At 50.0% G+C, this 5532-nt stretch overlaps 1 pseudogene; it reads left to right on the forward strand.

The window, feature by feature from the left end:
- Positions 1 to 3799: 3799 nt before the first annotated feature.
- LOC130267854 (U2 spliceosomal RNA) lies at positions 3800 to 3942 on the forward strand (annotated as a pseudogene).
- Positions 3943 to 5532: the final 1590 nt, after the last annotated feature.

A 5532-nucleotide genomic window follows, 5' to 3' on the forward strand; every position in this document is an offset into this window, starting at 1 on the left:
AGTTTTTAGCTTTATCACTGTTAATTGTGCCTTTGCAGTAATTGATAGACACTCTAATAAAGTATTATGGTCTTGGTGAATACAGAAAATTACCATCTTCAAGTAACATTGAAATAGGTTCAAGAACAAACACGTAACTGCCCTACAATAGCGGCCTAGTGAAAGCCCTGATCTCAGAGCAGCTCAGAATCTATTGACCAAAAATTTCTGCCAACGTTTTTTGGAGCGTTTGAGACTTAATTATTCCCATCCATTTTTACACTACAGTTAGCACTCTGTGTATAGTTTCAAGATGTCCTGCACTAGATTTACCCCACACGCCATGCACATCTGCCTGTGTGCATGGCTGCTAAAATCAATCTTCATTGAGACTTTTGGTACTTTTTCAAAATTTAATATACTAAGAAACATTTCTGGAAATTCCAAATATTTCCAAAATTCTCAATATTTTATCATTAGAAGCACTTATATACTTGTGAATATTATATTGTATTTTTCTCTGGTGGCAGTGGCCCAGATTTACTGAAACTGTCAATCTGAGCTGTGATTCGTTGCTAGGGGCAAGTAAGATTATTTTTTTGTCTCAATCAATTTTAGTAAATCCGGGCAAGTATACTTTTGTATACCATGTAGCATGATGTCTGGCTTAATTAATTATATACCATAGCATTCTTTTTTACTACTATGTTTTACATTATCATTGTGCTGATTGGATGTTACCTTTTTTTCCCTATTGTGTGACTCTTCAATTATAGCATTGCTTAAAGGGGTACTCCAGTGGAATTTTTTTTTTCAAATCAACTGGTGCCTGAAAGCTATATAGATTTGTACATTACGTCTATTAAAAAATCCTAATCCTGGGGGGGAGGTGCATGGCTTGCCATGGTGGATTGAGGAAGCATGCTGGTGGAGCTCCAGTCCTTCACCTGCCATAACTGCTGGCGTTTTTTATGGGGAAAACTTATAGAAAGAACAAAAAAGGGACCCGCTCTTGTCCTCCTTCCCCACAAAAGGATTTCACCCGGTCCCAGCCCTGTCGGAGCACATCCCTACCTCCGGGCAACATGACCGCCGACTCCTCTGCACCTGCAGGCCCTGCATCACTGTCTGCAGCTCCTCCGGTTTCAGCTTCTCCATGTACCTCGGGGCCTGCCTTCTCCATACTGGCCTTGCCTGCCGGTGTATCTCCACTGCTGCCAAAATGAGTCCTCTCTATTGCGTGGCTTCCGCCAGAAGAAGTCCAGGGGGAGCGGCGCCTCACAAGATGGCGGCGCCATGCAGCCTGTCTGCGCCTCTCCTGCCGGAGATTACCGCCCTCCTGCACCCCAGTCGGCGCCAGGCAACGGGACTCAGGTAGGCTCCACGACTGCCCTCACTAGCCACCATAATGAACTGCCTGCTTGTACATCATCCTCTACATGGAGGGACCAGGCTGCTCTCCTGCTGTCCCCCTCACAAGAAAGTGTATGGGCAACTCTCAACCCTCACCTGGTCACATCACTGCCTCCCTGCTCCCACCTGTCAAGAGGGGGTCAGCTACTGGAGGCCTGAACACTGTGGGGATCGAGCCTGACCTGGCCCCTGAAGAGTTGCCCCCCCATCTCCCTACAGGGCTCCCCTCTTGTGGTGGCTTTTTATGCGGTGCCTAGCTCCCCACCTCCCTTGCACCAAGGGACTGCTGCCTTTCCCTCATGGTCCTCCGGCTTCCTGTGGGGTTCCCCCTCTCACCCACCTCCTGTAGTGGACCATATGCTGCCCCCATCCACTACATCGCATATGTTGATGCACCATGCTGGGATGTTTCGACTTGTGCCATCTCAGGGTCCTCCATCAAACCTGAAAGGCACTCCCTCCATGTTTCCCCTGAAAGATCTGCAGTCCCCCATACAAGGGCCATGCTGGGGACTCCCTCCTCTCCGGGACATTCTCCCCCTCCTCCACCTGACCGCCCTGTTACCCTGGCGGACCTGCGTTCCTTGGTTGCATCACTCCCCACGAAGGACAATCTCTCTTCTTTGGCTAAACAGAAGTTAGCGGAGTGCAAGGAAGAATTTGTTCAACTTCATCAGGACGTCTCTGCATTGTCCATTAGAGCAGGGGTTCTCAACCCTAGGGGTACGCCACGGGCAGAGCGGGGGTACACCAAAGCGCTGACAAATATCGGCCATGCATTGGCCAGTATTTGTCAGCGCATAGCCTATAAAGGAGTTGCGTGGTTGCCGGGGAGATGTGTGACCTCCCCTGATGTTGCATGGAGGTGCCGCATAGCGCAGGAGGACGTCACATGTCAGTGAGGCCCTGCAGAATGGGACGCGCATGGAGCACAAGGCATTAAGATGGAGGGGGAGAGGGATAATGTGGAGGGGGGATGAGGGGGGATGGGGAAAAACAAAGCACAAGGCATTAAGATGGAGGGGGAGAGGGATAATGGTGGAGGGGGGATGGGGAGAAATAAAGCACAAGCATTAAGTTGAAGGGGGAGAGGGATAATGGCAAAAGGGGATCAGGGGGGGGGGGGATAATGGCACAAGGGGATTAATATGGAGGGGGTGATGATTAATCCCCCTCCTCCATATTAATCCCCTTGTGCGATTATCCCCCCCCCCCTACCTCTGATCCCCTTTTGCCATATCCGATAATAATAGCACAAGGGGATTAAGATGGAGGGGGAATATTGGCATAAAGGGATTAATATGGAGGTGGAGGGGAGTAATGATTAACCCTCCCCCTCCATCTTAGTCTCTTGTGCCATTATTCCTCCCTTCCTCTGATCCTCTTGGGCCATTCCCCCCCCCCCCTTCATCTTAATCCCTTTGTTCCATTCCCCCCCTTCCTCTGATCCCCTTTTGCCATATCGGATAATAGTGGCACAAGGGGATTAATATGAAGGGGGGGAATAATGGCACAAGGGGATCAATGTGGAGGGGGGAATAATGGCACAAGGGGAATAATATGGAGGGGGCAGGGGGTTGATTATCCCCTCCCCCCCCATCTTAATCCCCTTGTGCCATTATTCCCCTTCCATCTTAATCCCCTTGTGCTATTACTCCCCCTCCATCTTAATCCTTTTGTGCTAATATTCCCCCTCCATCTTAATCCCCTTGTGCTATCATTCCCCCCTCCCTCTGATTCCCTTTTGCCATATCGGATAATAATGGCACAAGGGGATAAAGATGGAGGGGAGAATAATGGCAAAAGGGGATCAGAGGGAGGGGGAGGGGAAATGGCACAAGGGGATAAAGATGGAGGGAAGAATAATGGCACAGGGGGATTAAGATGGAGGGGGAATAATAGCACAAGGGGATTAAGTATCGCATTAGTATAAAGGTAAGAACACGCTTTTTTTGTCTGCAGGTACCCCTTGTGAATTTCCGTGCGAGGGGGTACCCTCGGACATACTTTCTGCCTTTGGGGGTACAGTCGCCAAAAGGTTTAAGAACCACCTCACTAGAGTGGGGCAGTGGAGGCTGCTCAAGAATCCTCATCGTCTTCTGTTCAAGCATTGCAAGAAGTGGTGCAACAGCACAGTGACCAGCTTTTCGCTTTACAACAACATCTTGATGACGTTGAGAGCCGTAACAGACGAAATAATATCCGCCTATGCGGTTTACCAGAGGTGGTGGGCCCAGAGGAATTATACCCTGCTTTATTATACATCTTCAATGATCTTTTGGGGCGTGCTCCTGATGCTCACATTGAACTGAATAGGGCGCACAGAGCTCTCTGCCCTCCTAATCCAAATGATCAGCACTCCCAAGATGTGATATGTTGGGTACACTTTTATGGTAATTGTCAGCGGATCGCTTCTCGGCCTTTTGGCTAAGATCAAGTGTAGTATCTGTTCTTATCAGTGGTTTAGTCTCTGCCATTGATGTAGGATGGATGCTGCATGGAGGAGCAGGTGTACCGGGGCGTTCCGGGGCTGGTGCCATGTAACCAGCTCAACGGCTGTCCTTCCTGATGTGACATGTTTCCTCCGGGTCTCGCCATGAGGTAGAGGGGTGTTGAGCCGAGGTAGGTTTGTGCCTCAGGGAGTGGTGACCCTGAGGTGCCGAAACTCACTGAGTGTTATAACTCACTGAGTGAAAGCACTGCACCATTACTCTTCACCTTTGGCACTCACCCTGGTATCCCGGCCTTTTGGCTAGGATCGGGGAAATTTTTATAGATCCGGCCGGATGACCGGGCAGTACATCTGCACTTCATTCAATTATTTATTATTATTTTTTGTATGTCACTGTGCCACGTTTCGTGTTTTTCTTTGTACACAGGATTGGCAGGATGCGGTAGCCCTTCTGGGTGTCCCTCCTGGCGGTCTAGGGGAGGGGTGTGTGGCCATTAGGTTCCTCACCTCCCTGCAACCCCTGGGCATCTTGGCTTCGGTCAAGATGCCATCAGTATACGGCTCCTTGGCTGATATCTTGGTTAACGCCTAGGTTGAAGCCAGGAGCATTTTCGGCCCCTGTTCAAGTCCAACTGTTTCCGGACTTCTCCTGTCACACTTTGGCCCAAAGAGCTGCACTAAAAACCCATCCTGTGGGAGTGTGATCCTCCCTATCGCTGGGGCTTCCCATTCGCCCTCTCTGTTTGCAAAGGTGGTAAGACTTTCACTGTGCACTCCCCTGAAGATGTGCCTGGATTCTTGCGGGACTTGGACTTGCCTTCCATTCCTTTGCCTGACTGGCCTCAATTGTCTTCTGGAGCTCCTAAGAGGCCTCTCCTGTGGTCCCCTCAACAGTCCACCAAGCAGCTCCATCCCAGCCTCCCCCCCCCCCCCAGGGGTAGTCGCTGTCAGTGACTGATCATCTGCTGGGAATCTGTCCTGCCTGGGTCCCAGGACAGACCTCCTCTGGCCACCTGATGGCCTTCTAATCATTGCTTCCTGTGTTCCTGTTATTTTATGCTTTTTTTTCTGAAACAGGATGGCCTTCCTGATAGCGAGTTACATTGCCTGCTGCCTCGGTTATTTGTTAATTCTGAGCCCTCAATAGCCCCCTATTTCCCTTCCCTTCCCTCCCATTCCTCCCTTGCCCTTCTCCCCTTCCCTTACCGCTTCTTCCCTTTCCCCTACATCCTTGGCCGGCTGTGCTCTTTCATGAACTTTTCCCCGTCTCATCCTCCCTTCTTCATGTTCTTCTATTGAACTGCCAGTTGTCCTCCTCACTTCCTTTTTTCTTCATACGTGGGGTGCTGTTCCGGACTCCCCTCCTGATTCCGTGACTTCAATAGGTTGGCGTTCCTGCCGGAGATATCTTCCGGTGTCTGGTTCTCCTGTCAGCTCATGCTGTTGTGTTTAGTGTGTGCCGCGGCGGTTTCTTTTCTGCTGCTAACTCTCTATGTTTTTTTCTGCCCTTTCTCTCCCCCTTCCCTTACTTTTCTCTTGATTGTTGTCTCCTTTTCTTTGTTTCGTGTTTGTTGGTTGTCTGTTTTTGTCTCAGCTGGGGCGGGCCTGTACAGAGGAGTGCCCTCGTCCCACCTTCTATCGATGACGGACCTACATATCGCTTGTTTCCAGGAAACCCACTTTAAATA

This window comes from Hyla sarda, chromosome 4, assembly GCF_029499605.1.
Source record: "Hyla sarda isolate aHylSar1 chromosome 4, aHylSar1.hap1, whole genome shotgun sequence".
NCBI classification, from domain to species: domain Eukaryota; kingdom Metazoa; phylum Chordata; class Amphibia; order Anura; family Hylidae; genus Hyla; species Hyla sarda.